This window comes from Anomaloglossus baeobatrachus, chromosome 5 (genome assembly GCF_048569485.1).
Source record: "Anomaloglossus baeobatrachus isolate aAnoBae1 chromosome 5, aAnoBae1.hap1, whole genome shotgun sequence".
Taxonomy (NCBI): Eukaryota; Metazoa; Chordata; class Amphibia; order Anura; family Aromobatidae; genus Anomaloglossus; species Anomaloglossus baeobatrachus.
In genome coordinates, this window is record NC_134357.1 from 288884885 (window position 1) to 288908434 (window position 23550).

A 23550-nucleotide genomic window follows, 5' to 3' on the forward strand; every position below is an offset into this window, starting at 1 on the left:
GTTCCTCGCTATTGTTTGGGCAGTGACTGAACGCTTCAAGCACTATCTGGCATCGGCCAAGTTCACCATCTTCACGGACAACAATCCGTTGACACACCTGGCAACAGCCAAGTTAGGTGCGTTGGAACAGCGATGGATGGCCCGGCTGTCTAACTTTGACTTTACCATCAAGTATCGGACTGGCAAGAAGAATAACAATGCTGATGCGCTGTCCAGAATGCCTCACTTACCCGAGTCTGGAGAAGACCTGGATGAACTCGAAGAGATAGAGTTACCGGCTTTCCATCACCAAGGTGTTTCCCAGTGTGAGCATGCTGTAGGAGTGAAGCGCTCGAGCCAGCACGAGGTCTCGGTCAACCCATTACTCCACCATAATTGGGAAGAGACACAGAACGGTGACCCGGCCGTGCCATTGGTCAAAGAGAAGCTAGCACAAGCCGAGACCCATCTTGGCCCAGATGCTCCAGAAGAAGCACAGCAGCTGTGGAAGGAGAGGGGACGACTGTTCACATACCAAGGCAAGCTCTGCAAGAGATATGTCAACTGGCGAACGAATGAACTCGTCTGGCAGATAGTGGTCCCACAGAGGGATGCTCCAATGGTCCTAGCAGCTTATCATGATAACGCAGGACACTTCGGGTGGAAGAAGTTGGAGACCCTACTCCGCGAACGGTTCTACTGGGTGCACATGAGGAAGATGATCGAGAGGTGGTGCCGAGACTGTGGTCCATGTAACCTGAGGCGGAAAGATGATGCCAGCCAAAGGTCTCCCCTACAGCCAATTGTCACGAAGCAGCCCCTGGAGTTGGTGGCCCTGGACCACGTGAAGTTAACACCAAGCCGGTCAGGCTATGTGTACGCCCTCACCATTGTGGACCATTACTCCCGTTTCCTGGTAGTAGTGCCCGTGAAGGACCAGACAGCCAGAACAGCAGCGAGAGCATTTCAGGCCTACTTTTGTCGACCTCACGGTTACCCTGAAAGGGTACTGACTGATCAGGGTCCTGCATTCGAGGCAGAAGTGTTCCAAGAGTTCTGTAACCTGTACGGTTGTAAGAAAATCAGAACCACACCATACCACCCCCAAACCAATGGATTGTGCGAGAAGATGAACCATGTGGTTATTGACATGCTCAAGACTCTACCTTTGGAAGAAAGAAACCAATGGCCAGAAAAGTTACCAGATCTGGTAGACTTGTACAACCATATCCCGGTAAATTCGACCAACTGCAGCCCTGCTTACCTGATGCGAGCCAGACCTGGCAAGTTACCTGTAGACTTTGAGATGGGGACTGTGTCACCTGAGGCGGTTCAGGAAATGGAAGATTGGGATACAGAGCGGCAGCAGCGGTACCGTAAGGTCCAGGAATGCGTAGAGAGGGCCCTGTCTCAAGCAAGAACGAGACAAGAGCAGCATTACAATCAAACAGCCCCAGCAACTCCCTTAGCACCGGGAGAACAAGTCCTCAAGAAGAAGCGGAGGATGCATAAATTGGATGATCAGTGGGAAAACGAGCCCTACACCATTATCCCCTCCAACTTTGACAACAGTAAGGTATGCCTCATAAGCAAGGATGAAGGCAAGACCTATCAAGCAGTCTCTCGAGACCGCCTGAAAGCGTGCCCTGAACGGTGCAGAATCCAAAGAGAAATGGAAGAAGTACAAGGAAGTCCCCAAAGTCAAGAGAAAGAGGGGGAGATGATCCAAACAATCCTTGGAAAATTCCCCAAAACTTGGACCCGAATAAACAATGCCATAGTGGTACCAGTTTTGACGTTTCCGCAGTTGGTCGAGCCAGAAACAGAAGAGGTTCCGGATCCACCTAAAGAACCGTCCGCTCCAACACGAGATGACACGCCAGCAGTGGAACAGGAGGATCAACCCCCTGTCAGTGGTGAACCTGTCATACCCTTGGCGACTCTTAGACCACATAGGCCATCATCACGCTTACCTATCGGGGTTAGGCCTACCTGTAGTGCTGAGGTAGAAGACACACCAAGTAGTCAGGGGCAAACACCAGAGCTACGCAGGTCTCAACGCAGCACTCGGGGACAACCCCCTCCAAGGTATAGAGAGTCAACTGTATAAGGGAAAAAGAAGGAGTACTTATTAGAATGTAAATAGTTATGCGAAATGTCTGTAATGTTGTGTACAAAATGTTTTTCTTTTTCTTTGATTGTGAAAATGGACAATTGGGCCACTGGACTATGGGTGGCCAACACCTAAATTGTTCATAGTTAGCACCAGTGTGCTCAACACCCCTGAAGAAAAACCCGTCCGGCGTGCATAGAGTGGGGTCATCAATGCTCTGACGCACGCCCAGAGCCTACGTTGGGGGTTTGATCGCGGCGGGTCCCCCATGGAGTGTAATGGACACCCGGCAGGGAGCCACACTGGACTCTTATAGTAATGTTTAAGTTTGTAACGTTCAAGTAATGCGCCTCCCATAATGGGATGAAATGTTCTAACATGTCATGTTTGTTTCTACAGTCCGGGAGTACTGAATTTAACTAAGGGGGAGTGTGGCACCCCAGGACCTGGTCGCCACAACAGCATTGCCCTCCCAAAGGGTTAATGCTGAGCCTGGAGGTAATTGGGAGATCTATTGGCCAGTAAGTTAACACCCAACACAGTTCTCCCTCCGGCCAGCAGAGGGAGCTCTGAACCTGGAATTTCAGGGAGGATTCCTTAAGTCTGGCTGGAGGGAGGAAGTAGTAGTTAGTCTGGAGTAAGGAGTGAAAGAGGACAGACGGAGAGTAGTGCTGCCTTGTAGAACTGGGGCCTAGAGCTGGAAGAGCTTGGCCCAGTGAAGCAAGAAGTGCAGAGAGGCACAGAGGAGACTCGGACATCGGAGTCTGTGGTTGCCAGGGTATAAAATCCGTCCCTGGTAGCCGAATCCGGAGGGCAGGAGAGCTGCAAGCCCCTGGCCCAGAAGCAACCTGAAGGAATAGCTGCAATCCAAGGGCCCGGTGTGGACTCCAGCAGAGAAGCACCAGAGGGGGCCTGCGCAGTCTACCCCACAGAAAAAGGGGCGAACCACCGGTCCCAGCAGCAAGAGGGCAATTGCTAACCCAAAGTGCAGTGTCCTAAACAGCAAAGAAAGATTAAGGAGTAGGCCTCATACTCAACTGGCCAAAGATCACCCCAGGCACTTCCAGGCCGGCCGGATCATCTGTACCATCTGTGACGGTCTCCCTGGACTAAACTTCTGCCGAGTAAAAGAGGAGAAGGTAAAGAGACTACTGTTTGTGCCTGTTTCTTTCATTGCTTGTCGGCCCTGCACCGTGTTAGTCACACAACACCATAGACTTCCACAAGCACCAACTGTGTCCCGGGGCACCGCTCCACCTGTGGGGAGCAGTACCACCATTGCTGCCACTTCACCCCGGAGGCCTTACACAGCAGCGGCGGCTTAATAGCCGCATACCACAGGTGGCGTCACAAACACAAACTTAAAGTCATCAGCCACATATTCTACTGACACCCACCAGGGCCACGGAGCCGGGCCCAGCCACCACTGACTACCACCGGACTAGTCCGGCCCGGCACCGGGTGTCCCATAGCCCTGGGGTGGGCGAGTCAGATACTTTGCAGGTTGTTGTTCTGGAAAAGGTTAGATTACCCAAAAGAGGGGGCAATTTGAAGGAACTATTATTACGGAGGGAGACAAAATGGATTTTTTTAATGGGCACTAGATCCCATCTTGGCATGAATCTCAGGAGTGACTTGTTTTTGATATACTAAAAAATGTTTTGTCTGAATTATTGGCCTTCATGCATGTCCTAAAATTGCTCTTGTATCAACTTTGTCTTTCTCTTTCTTTTTTTTTTTTTTTTTATTACTCTCCTCTCTTTCCTGCCCTCTTTCTCTCTCTGCCCAGCTGTATCCATGTCCGGTTCTCAGCTTATTTTAATCAGTCCATTTCATTGAATTGTCAGAGACAGACTAAGAACTACTCAGTTCGAAATGCGTCCTCTCGTTCCTTGCTCTGAATCTTGTCTGGACTTTTAATATGTTCAAATAAATTACAAGTTTTAATATATTCTCCTCGACTCTGTTGCTGGAATTCCTGGATTTCCTCTGTACAAGATTGCCAGTTCCTTTCCTTCCTTGCACAAGTCTTGCATGCAGTGGTCTCCTGCAATATCAGGTGAGCGGATACAAATACTTTTTTTCTGGACCTCATACATATATATGTGTATATATATACAGCTGGTGAAGTAAATATTGAACATGTCACCAATTTTCTAAGTAAATATATTTCTAGAGGTGCAAGCGACAAGACTTTCTCACCAGATGTTGGTCGGCAACAACCTATCCAGTCAGCACATGTAAAAAAAAAACATCCAACCATAGATCTCCATAGATTTAGTGATGTGTAATAATGAGAAATAACACATGGAATACATATTGAACACATGAAGAAAGAGAGGTGCAATAAGCCATGGAAAGTCATGACACCAGCTGATATCTATCAGTAATTAGAAAGTAATCTTGCTAACTGATAACCTATAAAAAGGTTTCTCATTACCAAGGTACCATACAAGAAACATCTAATGATGGGTAAAACCAGTGAGTGGTCTCAAGACCTTTGCAAACTTATTATTGTAAAATAATGATGACATTGGTTACAGAATAATTTCTAAACTGTTAAAGGTTCCAGTGAGCTGAGTTGTGGCTATAATCTTGAAGTAAAAAGAACATAATAAGAACCATGGACCCCCTATGCAGAGCTAGAGAAAGACCTGGAATCAGCAGGTATAACTGGTTTAAAGAAAACAATTAGTATGCACTCAACCTCTATGGTTTGTATGCATGCGCAACAGGAAGACTCCATTGCTGAAAAAGGCATGTTCAAGCGCTTTTAAAGTTTTTTAAACAACATTTAGACAAACTTCGGAAATATTGTGAGAGACCAAAATTGAAAAATACACTCGATGTTTAGAGGCCAAAAGACATTGGGTATCACCCAAAAAAAACATACAAACAGTGAAGTTTGGAGGTGGGGACATCATGGTGTGGGGATGTTTTTCAGCATACGGCACTATATACCTTCATGTAACTAAAGGAAGGATGACTGGACAAATGTACCAAGATATTCTGGATAAAAAATCTGCTGCCATCTATCAGCATAATGAAGATGAAACATGGGTGGACGTCAGCAAGACAATGATCCTAAACACAGTCAAGGAAACTCTTAATTAGTTTCAGAGAAAGAAAGCTTCTGGAATAGCTGAGCCGATCACATGACCTGACTCCAATAGAATATTTATGAAAAGAACTAAAGCTCAGAGTTCATAGAAGAAGCCAATGGAATCTTCTGGATTTGAAGAGTGTTTGTGTGGAAGAATGAGCCAAAATCACACCTGAGCAATGCATGCGACTAGTTTCTGCATACAGGAGGCGTCTTGAAGTTGTCATCACCAATAAATGCTTTTGTATGGAGTGTTAAATAAATTTCAGTAAGCATGTTCAATACTTTTTTCCTGTGTCATTTCTTATTATTAAAAAGACAAGAACAAAGACGCTCCCTGCAGATAACTTTTCCATACTAGTAGACATGCCAGGTAGTATAGAGTAAAATTGGTGTTCTAAATCCCTGAAAATAGCTATGTGTTTTGAGGACATTTTGTGGTTGTACATTACAGTTGACTTCTGGAAATGAGTATGGCCTTTTCAGTACAAAAAAGCACATGGATATGCTACATATAATGACATATGAAAATAAAAATTAGATTCCGAAAATTAGATTCACAGAAGTGGCAGAGCCAAAGTGGGTAGAGCTGGGTCAGAACAGAGCGTGGCAAAGCATACTGGTCTAATTTTTATACCCTTTGCCACAAAACTTATTCCATTGTCACTGGAGTAAGATTTGTGGCGAGACGTACAGAGGCGCACACAACACTTTTAAGATGACTTGAATGGAAGAAATTGAGTAAACAGGATTTTAGCAAATGATCGTCTTTATTGTAGAGAAAGCTAAATGGTCAACATTTGGGAACACAAATTCCCCTATGGGGTGCTGAGAGTGCATTACAGCCAGGAGTCTATGACCCTCATTGAATGGACTTTGAAGGTGTTGAGGTGGAGTTGTACCTCAGCCAGTGGGGGCCTCATAATTCAACAGTTCAGTAAAGAAAAGTTCATTTTTGGATGCTGGTATTCCCCAATCTCTATATAATTTGGTCCTGGACTACCAAGTACAATTGCATCATGCGGTCTGCAGAGGCATATCTCTAAAGGGGGCTTTACACGCTACGACATCGCTAATGCGAACTCGTTGGGGTCACGGAATTGGTGACGCACATCCGGCCGCATTAGCGATGCCGTTGCGTGTGACACCTATGAGCGATTTTGCATCGTTGCAAAAACGTGCAAAATCGCTCATCGGTGACATGGGGGTCCATTCTCAAAAATCGTTACTGCAGCAGTAATGAGGTTGTTCCTCGTTCCTGCGGCAGCACACATCGCTCCGTGTGACACTGCAGGAACGAGGAAGCTCTCCTTACCTGCCTCCCAGCCGCAATGCGGAAGGAAGGAGGTGGGCGGGATGTTACGTCCCGCTCATCTCCGCCCCTCCGCTTCTATTTTATGCTTCTATTGGGCGGCCGCTCAGTGACGTCGCTGTGGCGCCGCACGGACCGCCCCCTTAGAAAGGAGGCGGTTCGCCGGTCACAGCGACATTGCCGGGCAGGTAAGTACGTGTGACGGGTCTGGGCGATGTTGTGCGGCACAGGCAGCGATTTGCCCGTGTCGCACAACAGATGGGGGCGGGTACCCACACTAGCGATATCGGGACTGATATCGCAGTGTGTAAAGCCCGCTTAAGGTAAAAGCAACAGCACACACACTTAGCCATGGAGGGGCGTGGAAAACGCTCCTGGCCACAGTACAACCTCATCAATATCGATGTGCGCAATGCTGGTCTTGATGAATCGGAGTCCTAAAACTTGTGCCTGTGTATCCTTAAAGGGAATCTGTCAGCAGGTTTTTGCTATATAAGCTGAAGCCAGCATGCTGTAAAGGTTAAGACAGAATATTCAGGCATGCCTGTGTTGTCACTTTCTGACCTTTCGTTTATTTGCTATGTTTGTTTTAGCAGCTGGAGCCTTATCATGTGGCTAGCTGGTTCGCACCATGTTGTCCGGTACGCCCCCTCCTCTGATTTACAACTCACTGTCAATGTATAATCTCTATACGGAGCCTGGTGTGGGCGGGGACAGATCTCTAAGCTCTACTACATGGCTAAGGGTACCGTCTCACTAGCGTTTGGTGATGTCCATGGGTTCCAGACTTAAGGCAGTGATTGCCTCCAAAGGATTCGCAACAAAATATTGAAAATAAAAATATTTTGTTTGGGTTTGGTTTAATTGTCCAATTACTTTTGACCTCCTAAAATGTGGAGTGTTTGTAAAGAAATGTGTACAATTCCTACAATTTCTATCAGATATTTTTGTTCAAACCTTCAAATTAAACGTTACAATCTGCACTTGAATTCTGTTGTAGAGGTTTCATTTCAAATCCAATGTGGTGGCATGCAGAGCCCAACTCGCGAAAATTGTGTCACTGTCCAAATATTTCTGGACCTAACTGTATACCTAACCAGTACCAATATACACTATAACCAGTCCCACCAAAGTCAAGCCCTCATATTAATACATTTCTAAATAGAAAATATTTTGAGGTTTTTTACAGACAAAAGTACTAAAATGTAAAATGATGACTTATAACCAATTTGGTATTATCATATTGAGCTGAAGCTAAAGCTAATTTGTTACTTTTTACTGCATTGTAAAAAGCTGGGGACAAAAAGCAAAAACAAATAGTGGAATTGCTGCTCTTTTTTGCTCCTCACTAAAAAAAAAAAAGCGACTAATAAAAGCTAAAGAATAAATGAGATATAACCCGAAATGGTATAGAAAATAGGAAAAAAATGCCGTTACACAGCTTGAAAAAAATAATGTTCAACTGCTATAGGTGCAGAAAGGCAAGCAGAAGAGGTTAATCAGCAGACATTTCAGACGAGGAGTCCCACGGTCGGTCCAGGCTTTACACATATTACGGATGTGAGAAACCAGCGCTTTACAAGACAATTAGATACCATCTAATATTTTTTTCCTTTTTCTGGATCAACACTGTATAATTGTAGATTGTACCACTCACAAAAGGTTAAGGCTTACGTGCCGACCACCACCTATATGATATTACTGCTCACCGAAAAATAGAATAACCTTCCATGAGTTGGTGACAATTACTTTCCCTACACTAATATATAAATAATGGCTTATATTGGGCTACCCAACTCAATTATTGAGCGATATATTACCACCCTTAGCGTACTCTTAGAGTAATTACTTTTTCCCTGACAGGTTAGACTGTTTTATAATTTTTTCCCATAGTACTATCCATAAAACACGCTTTATCCCGTAGTGTGGCTGATTTTTTCTCACTAATAACTCTCCGAGCTTACCTTGCATGAACTAAGAATAAAATGAACAGTATGGTAATTTCAATTAGTAGTAAGATCTTTGCCGCCTGTGAGCCCCTCCATTCCCCTTCCAGTCTTAACAATGAGGTTGTGTTAAGAAAGCAGCACATAAAAAAAAAAGCAACTGTAGATCTCGAGAAGAGTGTGGTTTACTGATTGAGCCGCCACGAGCAGAGGTCCAAACAGTGTGCTGTGCATGCAGCACTTATTCAACCTCATTTTTTAATTTAATATAGCTGTGGTTTTGTATTTGCTGTACATTGTTCTTCCAATAGCATGTGGGGCATCCAAGGAGTTGTGGCCAGTGGTGGAAAGACCAATATCTCTGGCTTGTGTACAAACTCAGGTGGCCAGTAATGCGCAATCCCTAAGTACCCTCTTGTGGTCAGAACATTTGTATGGCTTTGAAAGCCTAGAATTTAAAGAGGTTTACCACTACTTTAACATTGATGGCCTATCCTTAGGATTGGTTATCAATGTCTGATTGGCCAGGGTCCGACAACCTGCAATCTTGACGATCAGCTGTTCTTGCTGCCGCTGCCGGCAGTAGATGAACAAACAGACTGGAGTCACACTTGCCAGTGACTTGTGCATGACTCTCACGAGTCTCACATCCCATCACCTGGCACGGCTGCAGACTCTCCAGACACAAGGATCTCAGCTGCATAAAAACACATGCAGTCAACCCGCTCCTATCCGGAAAGTGTGCGGCAGTTCCAGATGATGCGACGAAATACGAGTCACTCGCAAGTGTGACTCTGGTCAAGTGCTCAGTTCTGGAGCTGCTCCGTCTTCTGATAGTGGCCAGGTACTGCACATCCGCCTCCTATTCAAATCAATAGGAGGCCCATGTGCAGTACCAGAAGATGGAGCATCTCCAGAACTGAGCATTTTCTACTGTCACCGCCGACACTGACGGTACCTGATCATCGGGGGTGTGAGTTATTAGACCCCAGCTGATCAGACATAGATGACCTATCCTATGGATAGGCCATCAATGTTGAAGTAGTAGCCAACCTCTTTAACTGCACTAATATTACTACCAGCCTCTACCCAGCAGTTTTTATGGTTTATAGAATATGTGGGTAGAATGTTTTATTTATTTATATTTTTATTTTTTCTTATCCTGTTTGTACTGTATGTGTTGTTAATTACTTAAACAATGAAGTTTATACTTATTTTTTTCAGTACTTTTTTTGTTTGTTTAAATTCTTGGTAAAGGTAAGGACACTGCAATCTTTTTTTTAAGCAAAGAAGGAGTTAATACCAGGCCTGTGGGTGGCAGTCACACAAAGGGCATGGAAGAACTGTGATGGAGCAGATTACTCACCTTGGTTACTGCACCTCTGCAAAAGGAGGAATTAGGCACAGTCTGGTAATCCCGTTAGCTATGGCCACCCGTAAACAGATCAGGCATTGCCGCTGTGTGAGAGGGCTGAGGGGGACACTGATTAAAATGTGAAAAACAATAATATATCAATATTACAAGCATTGCACCTCATAGTGAAAAACTATTTATTTTTATCATTGGGTTTGATGAGATTCAGAAATTCTGGAAATATTTCACCATATTCCTACTAATCTGTGATCCTCCATTTTTTCAATAAAGCACTTGGAGCAAATGTATAAAAATGATCCAAAATTATTAGTTGCCCATAGTAGCCAATCACAGAGAAGATTTTATTCTTTCAGGACCGGGATATTTCATGGGTTTTCTTTGTATTTTTGGTTTTTCCTCCCCTTGTTCCCAGAGCCAGAACTTATATATTTCTAGCGATATAGCCATAGGAGGGCTTTTTGTTGTAAGATGAGTTGTAGTTTTTAATAACACCATTCATTTTACCAAATAATGTACTAAAAAAGCGGGAAAACATTCTTAGGCCTCTGCCACACTTACATGACAAAACGTAACGTTTTTGCCACGTACGTGTTAAAGGGGTGGTTTGTTCCCCGTGTGCCGTTTTTGTGGCATGTACGTGTTCTCCGTGTGTTAAACGTAATAACACACGGAGAACGGAAAGTCCCGCCTACCTGCATCATCCAGAGCTGTCTGTGGTGCTGAATGACAGCGTCTGGCCAAAGCCAAGCCCCGCTGACGCTGCGTCCGGCCCCCAGTGAAGGAGAAGCGTTGTTCAAATTCACTGGGAGACGGATGCAGGGGACAGCCGCGGCAGAGACTGCAGGTATAGTGGAGGTGAGTATGTGTTTTTATTATTTTTACACTGACACGTGTCTTTCTCCGGCGCGTGTCACACGGGCCCGCATCCACACTACATCCGTGTGGTACGGGTGTGGGCCGTGTGACACCCGTGCTGCCGGAGCAACACGGACATGTCAGCAGTTTTCAAAAACGGACACATATAAGTACAGACTTTCCGTTCCTATATACTTACGTGTGTCCAAAACAATAACAATACATAGGACCACGTGGGCCCGTGTCTCTGGTACGTGAAAAAAAAGGCACACACGTACCGGAGGCATGTGAGTGTGACAGAGGCCTAAGCTAGGTAATACACTGTGTGCAGAATTATTAGGCAAGTTGTATTTTAGCGGATTTTTTTATGATTGAACAACATCTATTTTCTCAATCAAACCAAAAGACTCATAAATATCAAAGCTTAATATTTTTGGAAGTTGGAGTGGTTTTTTTTTAGATTTGGCTATCTTAGGAGGATATCTATTTGTGCAGGTAACTATTACTGTGCAGAATTATTAGGCAACATAATAAAAACCAAATATATTCCCATCTCACTTGTTTATTTTCACCAGGTAAACCAATATAACTGCAAACAATTTAGAAATAAACATTTCTGATATGCAAAAACAAAACCCCAAAAAATTTGTGACCAATATAACCACCTTTCTTTATGATGACAGTCAACAGCCTACCATCCATAGATTCTGTCAGTTGCTTGATCTGTTTATGATCAACATTGCATGCAGCAGCCACCACAGCCTCCCACTGTTCCGAGAGGTGTACTGTTTTCCCTCCCTGTATATCTCACATTATATGAGGGACCACAGGTTCTCTATGGGGTTCAGATCAGGTGAACAAGGGGGCCATGTCATTATTTTTTCATCATTTAGACCTTTACTAGCCAGCCACACTGTGGAGTAGTTGGATGTGTGGCGCCCCTGACCTGGTCAGGCACAACTGAGTACTGCACCCATGCTGGGACAGTACTTTCAGGTAATCCTAAAGGCCAGAATGAGGTGTGTATGTACAGACACATAGCAACCAGGTCTCCCACACCTTTAGATGGGACCCTTGGGCAGTCCCTAGAGGGGTCTGGCCTTCAATTCTTGTCAAGAGGTGTAGTGGAGGGCCTGGGAGCTAAGATGCAGAGGCTGTCAGGAAAGCGGTGGAGCGAGCCAGTCTGGTAGAGGTGAGCTGCGGTTGCTAGGAGATGCAGACGCGCGCTCACACTAGTCAAACCCAGCACGTGAAATAGCCGTTAGCGGGGGAGAACGGTTACCAGTCAGTCAGAAAGACAGAGAGAGAGAGTCAGTTGAGTACGGGGACTCCTGGTGACTAGGCACGAACGGGGAACAGGTCCCTAGAGTAGACTCAAGTTTAACTATCTGCTAAACCTGCTGGTGAGGGTACTACAAATACCTCACCAACCCCACAGAGTCCGAGCCTCAGCAGCAATGCAGGGACCCATAAGGAGACAGAGCCAGAAGCCATCTCACCTAGTCCACGCTGCCAGCAAACGATCCAAAAAGGGGAGAAAAGGCAGTAGCAACTTCCCTGGATAGACCCCACGGTACTTCAAGTCAGGGGTTATCCGAAAACAAAGAGTGTTAGGCGAGTTAATGGTTACCCTCAAACCGGCCTGGAGGAGCTCCTGGTTCTCACCTGGTTTATTGAAGCATCGCCCGGGTTACCGCACAACAACAACTGAAGTGAGTAAAAAAGCAGTTGAAAGACTTTTGGACTCTGCCTGAGATATTCTGGGATCTGTTGTTCTACACACCTAAGACCCAGGGGCCTGCCTCACTCACGGGAGGCCACACCATCCAACTGCAGACTCCATCAGCCCCAGACGCTCATTAAACCTGCAGTGGCGGTCACCCATATCCCTGACCGCAAACCGTGAGTGGCGTCACGACACATATATACAAAACCGACATACCTGTTGCGATATACAGAAGAAGACTCTGTGGCGTCCCTGAAGCTGAAGCGATATCCCTGGGGCGACACAGATGCATGTGATGGAGCATTGTCCTGCATGAAAATTATGTTTTTCTTGAGCGATACCGACTTCTTCTTGTACCACTGCTTGAAGAAGCTGTCTTCCAGAAACTGGCAGTAGGTCTGTGAGTTGAGCTTCACTCCATCCTCAACCTGAAAAGGCCCCACAAGTTCATCTTTGATGATACCAGCCCATACCAGTACCCCACCTCCACCTTGCTGGCGTCTGAGGCGGATTGGAGCTCTCTGCCCTTTACTGATCCAGCATCTGGCCCATCCATCTGGCCCATCAAGAGTCACTCTCAGTTTATCAGTCCATAAAACCTTTGAAAAATCAGTCTTAAGATATTTCTTGGCCCAGTCTTGACGTTTTATCTTATGTTTCTTGTTCAAAGGTGGTTGTTTTTCAGCCTTCCTTACCTTGGCAATGTCCCTGAGTGTGGCACACCTTGTGCTTTTTGCTACGCCAGTAACGTTGCAGCTCTGAAATATGGCCAAACTGGTGGCAAATGGCATCTTGATGCTTGATTTTCCTCAGTTCATGGGCAGTTATTTTGCGCCTTTTTTGCCCAACACGCTTATTGCCACTCTGTTGGCTATTTGCCATGAAACGCTTGATTGTTCGGTGCTCACGCTTCAAACATTTGGCAATTTCAAGACTGTTGCATCCCTCTGCAAGACATCTCACAATTTTGGATTTTTCAGAGCCTGTCAAATCTCTCTTCTGACCCATTTTGCCAAAGGAAAGGAAGTTGCCTAATAGTTAAGCACACCTTATATAGGGTGTTGATATCATTACACCACACCGCTCCTCATTACAGAGATGCACATCACCTGATTTACTTAATTGGTAGTTGGCTCTCAAGCCTATACAGCTTGGAGTAGGACAACATGTATTAAAATTATCATGTGATCAAAATACTCCTTTGCCTAATAATTCGGCACACAGTGTATAGTGAAAAAATATTAATTCTACCATTGATTTTTTTTGTGTTTTGTTTTGTTTTGATAGCGTTCATTGTTAAGTAAAAATAACCTACGATGATACCAAATCTTTAAAGTTTCTTTTACATTTTAGTTGTTAAAAATATTCAGGACCTTAAAAAAAACAATCATTGGGTTGCCATTGTCTGAGACCTGGAGCTTTTTTTATTTTTCTATTCTTTGAGCTGGGTGAGGGCTTTTTTTGCAAGGTGTAGATGTGTTGATAGTTTTTAGGGGTACATACAAGATTTGCAGTGCTTTTTATTGTATTATATTTAGGTATGTGCAGCTTTTAAAAAGAAGAAATTCTGGTCTTTGCTTGGGGGGGTGTTTAACATACAATTGAAATAACTTTATATTTTGATAGATTGGATTTTTATGGACACGATGATACCAAATATGTTTTTTGTTTTTGTGTTTTTATTTTTGAATGAGCAAAGAATTATTTTTAAATAAAAGAAAAAAATGTAGGATCCCCCCATTTTTGATACTCAGCAAAGCATACAGCTGTGAGCTGATATTATCAAGCTTGGAAGGTCCATAGTTATTGGGCCCTTCCCAGCCTAAAATACCAGCATGTAGCCACTCTGGAAGTGGCACATCACATCACATGCTCAAATCTGGTTTGACTCAGCTCTTACCAATTGCTCTGGTGTGGTGGCAATCAGTATAATGGTTTTTAGGGTTGTGAATTGCCCAAAAATATAGCTTATATCAAGCCGTGGTGATAGTAATGGGGAAGTGTCTATCAGACACCCCCATTACTACCGCAGTAATTAAAAAAAAAATAAAAAAAATACAAATATTTTATTTAAAAACACACTCTGCATACTTTTCCTGGTTCACCATTTTCTAAAAAAAAAAAAAAGTTTCCATGCAAGGTAGTCAAAGGAATTCGATGTAGTCCACAAATGGAAACCTGAAACACCTAAACACAACAGAGAAATAAGAACAAGACATTGTCCCTTGTTCACCAACATATTAGAAAGCAAAGTTCCCACGCTGGTCTGCCTTAATCCAGAGCATAGAGTGAGCAGGAAGAACTGAAGACTGACGTCACTGCTCGCGAGACCCAGCGCTTCTGCAGAATAGTGACGCTAGTAAGGTCACAGCTCTTCAGACGTTCCGGCTCACTCTACGCTTTGGATTATGGAGGACCTGAGAGGGAACTTTGTTTTCTAATACATTGGTGAACTAGAGACAGTGTCTTGTTTTTATTTCTTTGTGGTTATGTTTTCAGGTTTCCATTTGTGGACTGCATCAAATTCCTTGGACTACATTGTAATTTTTTTATTTTATTTTATTTCAGTAAACTAGGGAAAGTGTGGGGGGAGTGTTTATTTAGTAAAGTATTTTTGTGTGTGTTTTTGTTTTTACTTCCTGGGTTAGTAATTGTGGTGTCTGATAGATGTCTTTCTATTACTAACTCCTGGGCTTGATGCCAGCTGAAATTACACAGCTGACATCAACCCCCAAAATTATTACCAGGATTGCCACGACACCTGGGAAATTGGGAAAAGCTGAGGCGAAACACCACAATTGGCACATCGAATGATGCGCCACTTCTGGGGTGGCTGTTGGCTATTTTTACACTTGGAAGGGCCCAATCATCATGGACCTTCCTAGCCAGATAATATCAGCTCATAGCTCACTGTTTTACATGCTTTACATTGGCGGGTTACAAAAATTGGGACTGAGGGAGGGGAAAACTGTGCTTTGATTGGTTGCTATGGGCAACAACGACATTTATTGTTTTTTGACAAATTTCATATATGAGGTTTTTTTGTCTTATATTGGAACCTATGTATTGTAAGGAATTATACTGTATATAAATAAGTATTGTATTCTCAAAGAGAGTCTTATCACACATCACATTATGATACTACATAGACAATAAATGGAACAAAGCACAGAACAAAAAAAAAGAGTATTTTAGACTATGATAATCTAAGCATGAGTGAGGACTAACAAATGGAAGATTGTTTCCAGAATTAATTCTGTTACTTCAAATTTTGCATACCAAATATGCAAGAGGCACCTGATATATCAAGTACTACCCCGGCAGAAGCAGACTGACTGACCATCCAGGGACCAGCTGCTTTCCATACATTTCTCATTTTCTTTACAAACTATTTACAACATTCAGTTAGTACTAAAATTGCTATTTGTTTAGTGACGTTTAACCCCATATTCTCTCTCTTTTAGCAAAAAATAAATGGATTCAGCAGATCAGATCAGAGTCTTGGTCAAGAAGTTGTGAATGCAGAAATCAGGTAGGAGACTTAGTATTTGTGTACTGTTTTAGTGCATCCGCTAGGCAGGAATGTCATATGGCTAATATTGGGAAAGAATGACGGTTAGTGGTTGTTCTGGGCTGCTGATCAGCAATCATGTTATGCGTTATTTTAAAAAACATGGTTTATTAATTTAGCTATAGGTATTGTGGTGGTGTTTTTTTCCCGATGAAGAAGCGAGGCAGCTGTGAAATGCGTGGAAATTAATAAACTACATTTTTTGGCATAATGTGTATGTATATATATATATATATATATATATATATATATATATTGTATAAAATATAGCATATAGCATAAATATATATATAATGTATATGATATAGCATCATCTCTGACTGGCAACCACTGAACGACCTTCTTTCCTACTCGTCAGTTTTCTGAGTCTGTGGATCTGCCTATTTCATCCTCCACCCCTTTTTTCTCAGATAAAACCCGTTGCACGCTTTCTCCCTCATAGGACTACATTGCTATTATTGTCTATTAAAGTCACTGCATTAATAGCAGTGATAAAAGGGATGAATTGATAATTATCTCAATGAGGTTACAGGAATCATGCACACAGTGATGTAACACTATGAGAATAAGTACATCAGTAATGGGCACAATACAGAAATAGTCAACCCAGTGATGTCACAGCATAGATTGATTTCTATGTATCATAATGTCATACCGTAGTAGAGATAAATCGCTCGATGAGGTTACATCACAGGAATCATGTACACAGTGATGTAACACTTTGGGAATAAGTACAAAGAGATGTCACAGTACATCAATAATGGGCACAATACAGAAATAGTGTTCCTAGTGATGTCACAGCATAGACTGATTTCTATGTATCATAATGTCATACCATAGTAGAGATAATTAGCTCGATGAGGTTACTTCACAGGTATTATGTGCACAGTGATGTAACACTATGGGAATAAGTACAAAGTGATGTCCCAGTACATCAATAATGCGCATGACTGTGCCGCCCCCGTGTCAGCAGCCGTGCTGCTCAGATCCGGATCTACGGTGACTCGAGGGGTGTCCGGACCCAGGGGTCATGCGGCCAGTCAAATGAAGGGGGTATTTACAGGGGATTGTGTTATAGAATTCGTGACGCCACTCGTGGTATGTGGTAATGTGGAGTACCACCGCTGCAGTTGGGAGTACCCTGGGGTGATGGAATGGGGCACCCAGGTGTTGGAACCCTCCACGGGTAGGGGGAATGCCCCAGGACTCGGTGATGGTGTTCGGGGAGTGCCGTGGGGAGCAAAGGGGTCACTTGCGTACTCCATCAGTCCATAAAGCTGACACCGACAACTGGATAAACCAAAGTTCTGGATACCGCTGCCCCTGAGGAGAGCTTAGTTCGGGTCCCATTCCCAATAATGCTGCCTGGTGATCCATGACCTGCCTCCTGGCACTAAGTTTACTTCTCTGTTGGTCCCGGTAGTATGGAACTTGCCGGGTCCCGCTCCCCACTATGGCTAAGTGTGGGAGCTTGCTTTCAGGGTTCACGTTTGGGATTTCCTGGACTGTTTTGGTGGAAAGTCATATCCCCCTCGTTGCGCTAGTACCCCAATTTTGGAGTGGGTGGAGAGCGGATCTTGAAGGCTCCATTCTTGTCGGGTAAATTGTCAGGTTGCCTGAAGCTACTCCCTGACCTAGGGTCCACGTACCCCGTCATGCCCTGGTCCTAGCCCGGTGATTGTACAAGGCCGCCGGCTGTCCTTCTCGACAGTTCCGTGCCCCTTGTCACGATCCCCTGCGACCGGGGGTCCAGCTCCTCTAGGCCCAGACCACCGTCTGCTACCTAGATGGCTTCCTAGGAGCCCTGCTCCTGACCTCCTCTCTCCTTCACTTCCAAACTACTTCTCTCTTTTTCCTGACACTCCTGACCTCCCCTAACCAACCCCCAAGTGGGCGACCCTATTCCACTCAGGCCATCCACTGGTGTGTCTGGTGGGTGTGGTGCAGAGTGTACCTAGGATTTTAATCAGCTGATGTAGGCAACACCATATAGTTGGGGACCCATAACCAAGAAGGGGATGGATATTGCACAGGATGGCAGATTGCACAACACCCTGTGACAACCTGATAGTCCAGGGGCGTCACATGACATGCCTGCATCGGGGCCTGGGGTGACTCGTTACCGGGCTAAATTTCTGCTCCTGGACACTGCAGTGGCGAGGCCCAGGTCCATAACCCTGGAAATGTCATTTAAAAATTAGGAAGGGGATGATGACAGTTTATTCGTGAAGCCACCTGTGGTATGCGTCAAGTTAGGTGCCGCCACTGCGGGATGGGGGCCTCTGGGGCAGATGGTGACTCAACTTGGTTGGTATAGCTCTCCACAGGCAGAGCTGGGCTCCAGGGCGGCTGGGAGTAGTAGTAGGCGATGGCAGGGGTGCAGGGCACAGGTGAATAACGGAGGTACACAGGGGTGCAGTCTCAAGGTTTTTACTCACTGCAGCAGGTTCCAAGGTAACACGATATGTCAGTGACTGCCTTCGGAGTGCTAGGGCTTCACTGTGATGGGCTCCAGCCGATTCCGGATAGTTCAGAGGTCAAGACCAGTGCACCCTTCTAGTGTTCCTTCTCTGGTTGTCTTCCTACACTGACTTCTCTCATGCCTGTCCCGCGCCTATGCACACAGTGCCCTGAGCCGGTGTCCATGGGCACTGTCAGGGTGGCTTGAAGCTCTATCCCTTGGCCCTATGTGGTCACCTTGCAGCGGATTCGTGTGTGGAGTTGGCTTTGGTACTAAATGGTCCTCAGCCTCTGGTTTTACTAGCGGAGTACGTAGGTTCTTCTCCTAGGGACCAGTCCCCGATTTGCGGCCAAGTCGTTCCACGCCAAGGTTGTATGTGGAATGAAGCCATGGGAGTATGGAGCACTTCACCACTTCTCGTGGTCTCTAGAACCCCTTCTGTCTTGTGCCCAGGCCAAGCTGCACCAGCTCCAGGCCACAGGTCTTCACTCCTCCACTTCTCCTACTAACTGCCTGTCACTACCATCTCCCCATCTCACTAAACCCCACCCCCAGGCCCTGCCGGATTAGGGGGAGGGAGGAACCATCACCAGTAGTGTGGTGGCTGTACATAGCATTAATGGAATCAAGCTCTAACCCTGACCCGGTGGAGAGCTGCAAACTGAGGTGTTGTTCGTGTTTTGTGTGCGTACCGGGGGATGACCTCCTCTGTACCTAGGATGGAATACCACACTTCTGGATGAAGTACCGTACCTCTCTGGCAACTGAAGCCTTAGGGGCGACACACGCACAATACAAAAATAGTGTTCCCAGTGATGTCACAGCATAGATTGATTTGTATGTATTATAATCTCATACGTAGTAGAGGTAATTAGCTCAATGAGGTTACATCACAGGAAACATGCACACAGTGATATACAACAGGAATAATACTCAAAGTGATGCTAATATAGCAAGAGTGCACATAAAATTGCAATGTCATAATACACATAAATAAAATATATCCCACAACATCAACATAAAACAGGAAAAATACATAAAGTGATGTTGTGAAAGAGGGATAATGTAAGCAACCATGGGGCTTCCTAGCAAAATTGGGAATTATAGGTGTTTATATGCTTTATTGCTTTATTTGGGCTGGAGCCACATTCTTCACCATTTATACTTCCCAATGTCTTCCTCACACCTCACAAACCTTATTTCTGTCTCTTCCATTACTGAATATGCTAATCTGTCACAATTCTCATCTCATGAATAATGCCAGCCCCCCGACGTCTCTCTCATATACCGCAGCCACGCTCCCCCTCCCCTTCGCGCCTTCCCTGTGAATATGCAGATTGCTAGGCTCGGCACACATAAATATGCTTATTTTCTGCTTTCACTCTGGCTGCACAAAGAATTCTTATTGCGTATGTGGTTTTTGCCTTTCCTGTCGCAATTCACCACCTTGGATGAAAAAGAAAACGATGTCTCTAAGCTCCTTCTGTAAGAAAATGTCAATGGAAAAGAAAATGAAGGAAATTTTTTGAAAAAAAAAATAATGAATATGTGGATAAGTAAGGTGTGGTGTGTATTGATAATAAAGCCTAGAAACGATATGAACCGCTCAACATTTGTCTTAATGAAGCAGAATAGGTTGTAGGACCTTATAGAAGAGCTCTGCATGATTAGTTTCAGGGAGTCTATTATTTTATTCCGATTTTGCAAAACTAATTAACCACGAATGAGCCAAAAGGCAATATATTTACCATGATAACTATACAAGTGTATTACAAATAATCTTGTGCTAGCAAATATGTCTGGCTCACGTTGCCAGATACATTTTATAGCAGTGTGCCGGAAAATGAACCACAGTCTACAGCCTGCAATAAAATTAACAAGTTTGATTTGTGCCCACAGGAATTGTGTTATAAAACTGGTTTTCCAATGTTTATAGAAGAGTGTGGTTCAATGGTGGAACTATTCTTGAAGGAACACTTGCTTTGCCCCTATGGTCTAGCATTAGACATACCACAATGTTACTCGGAGTGTTCATCTAAAATGTTCCCAATATGACTTTTAGTAAGTTTCCACAATGAGTAGGAACAAACGGTTAAGGAACACCGTTCACCGGAGGATGTAAGATGAAGTACGGTGCTTGGGTAACCTGGGCCAGCTGCCAGGAGAACCACAGGAAGGATTAGAGCAACTAATTCAGCATCCACAGTAGATTAAAAAACTACTTTAATGAAAAAATTCAATGAAAACTTCATGCAATCTCAAGACATAACTAAAATCGACACGTTTCAAGTAACAGTGTGCGCTTTTGTCATGATTAAGAGCACACTGTTGCTTGAAACGCGTTGACGTTAAGGCCCCGTCACACACAGCAACATCGCTAGCAACATCGCTGCTAACGAACAACTTTTGTGACGTTGCTAGCGATGTTGCTGTGTGTGACATCCAGCAACAACCTGGCCCCTGCTGTGAGGTCGTTGGTTGTTGCTGAATGTCCTGGGCCATTTTTTAGTTGTTGCTGTCCCGCTGTGAAGCACAGATCGCTGTGTGTGACAGCGAGACAGCAACAACTAAATGTACAGGCAGCAGGAGCCGGCTTCTGCGGAGGCTGGTAACCAATGTAAACATCGGGTAACCAAGAAGCCCTGTCCTTGGTTACCCGATATTTACCTTTGTTACCAGCCTCAGCCGCTCTCACTGTCAGTGCAGTTGTTGGGATCGCTGGTAAGTTGCTTAGTGTGACTGGACCTTTAGTTATGCCTTGAGATTGCATGACGTATTCATTTAATTTTTTCATTAAAGTAGTTTTGCTCTAATCTAATTGCTCTAATTCTCCCACAATGGGGAGTTTTTGATACTGCGTATTTATGCTGAGTTCCACAGCTTAGTCTATGGGATTTATAGAAATCCCACGCCCAGTGTGCTCTTTTTTTACGCAGAGTAAACTGACATGCGCTATGTATTCGAAATCCACAACATGTCAATTTCTCTTTAGTGAGGTTTATCTCAAGATTTACATAGAATTGCATTATATATGGAAAATCTGCATTTGCATCCTCAACTAGACTGCATGGTGGCTCAGTGGTTAGCACTGTTGCTTTACAGCTTTGCAGCCCTAGGTTCATTTCCCACCAAGGACAACCTCTTCAAGGTGTTTGTACATTTAGGTCCAGAAATATTTGGACAGTGACACAAGTTTTTGTATTTTAGCTGTTTACCAAAATATGTTCAAGATACATTTATATAGTCTATATGGACTTCCTGCCATCAGGAATAGAGATGAGCGGTTCCGCAGAGGTTCGGTTCGCTGACAGCCAAGGAGCTGAGCCTCCACTGACTCGAACTTGACCTGAACCCCAAAGCAAGTAATTGATAGGCAGTTTGAGTCTCCGCTCAAATACAGCCAACCAGGTCACTTCCAGGGGAGGGTGCGCGGGCTTTTTCAAACAATTTTATGGGTTGCAAACTACATGTAATCATGCTGATATTATCCCCAGTGTGCGCTGTTCAAACACTGCAAGTGGGTTACACAGGGTTGAGCACCAAGCGTACCTGAGCATAGCATTGCTCGCGTGAGTGAAGTTCGCACAAAAAGCATCCGAATCCCAAACATGATCCTTGATTTATTTTAAGTTGGTGTTCGGTTCAAAAATCGAACCTCAGGTTCGCTCATCTCTATTCAGGAAGCCATTGCCTTCAGGAAGCTCCTGCCTTCAGGAAGCCATTCAATTCAGGAAGCCATTGCCTTCAGGAAGCTATTTCCTTCAGGAAGCTCCTGCCTTCAGGAAGCCATTCAATTCAGGAAGCCATTGCCTTCAGGAAGCTCTTGCCTTCAGGAAGTTCCTGCCTTCAGGAAGCCATTCAATTCAGGAAGCCATTGCCTTCAGGAAGCTATTTCCTTCAGGAAGCTGCTGCCTTCAGGAAGCCATTCAATTCAGCAAGCCATTGCCTTCAGGAAGCTCCTGCCTTCAGGAGGTTCCTGCCTTCAGGAAGCCATTCAATTCAGGAAGCCATTGCCTTCAGGAAGCTCCTGCCTTCAGGAAGTTCCTGCCTTCAGGGAGCCATTCCTTTCAGAAAGCCATTGCCTTCAGGAAGCTCCTGCCTTCAGGAAGCTCCTGCCTCCAGGAAGCCATTGCCTTCAGTAAGCTCCTGCCTTCAGGAAGCTTCTGCCTTCAGGAAGCCATTCCCTTCAGGAAACCTTTGCCTTCAGGAAGCTCCTGCTTTCAGGAAGCCATTCCCTTCAAATGATTCTCTGCAAAGTATTACAAAAAATTAAAATGAAAATTTTATTTATGAGGAGGCTTTGTAGAAAAAATGGTTATGATTCCTAAACTCTTCACCGGCTATTTTAGTTAAACCAATTTAATTAACCTGAAAGTCTTCACTTCAGTTGTATCTCAGTTGTTTCATTTAAATAAAAATAGTGTAATGTAGAGCCCAAATCACAAAGATTAGGCCACTGTCCAAATCTGGACCTAACTGTATGTTCTCGCCATGTTTGTGTGGGTTTCCTCTAGGTACCCTGGTCTTCCTCCACACTGGAAAGACATACTCATAGGGGATTTCAATTATGAGCCTTAAGGCCGCTTTACACGCAACAATCTCTCTAACGAGATATTGCTGGGGTCACGGAATTCATGACGCACATCCGGCGTCGTTAGCGACGTCATTGCGTGTGACACCTATGAGCGTCCGCTAACGATCAGAAATACTCACCAAATCGTTGATCGTTGACACGTCGTTCATTTCTAAAATATCGTTGATCGTTCTGGGCGCAGGTTGTTCGTCGTTCCTGAGGCAGCACACATCGCTACGTGTGACACCCCGGGAACGATGAACAACAGCGTTCCTGCGTTTTCCGGCAACGAGGTGGGCGTGTCGTTTATGTGGCTACTCTCCGCCCCTTCCACTTCTATTGGTGGGCCGCTGTGTGAAGTCGCTGTGACGCCGCACGAACCTCCCCCTTAAAAAAGAGGTTGTTCGCCAGCCACAGCGATGTCATTAGGAAGGTAAGCATGGACGACGCGTACCGGCGATATTGCTCGCCACGGGCAGCAATTTGCCCGTGACGCACAAACGACGGGGGCGGGTGTGATCACTAGCGACATCGTG

General features: G+C 44.6%; 1 protein-coding gene across 1 annotated transcript in view; it reads left to right on the forward strand.

Moving 5' to 3' along the window:
* The first annotated feature begins 15892 nt into the window (after positions 1-15892).
* TNRC6C (trinucleotide repeat containing adaptor 6C) overlaps positions 15893-23550 on the forward strand; it is a 288331-nt gene continuing 280673 nt past the window's right edge. The window contains exon 1 of the mRNA XM_075349542.1: positions 15893-15941. The gene's annotated coding sequence lies outside the window, so the exon portion shown is untranslated. The remainder of the gene's footprint in view (positions 15942-23550) is intronic.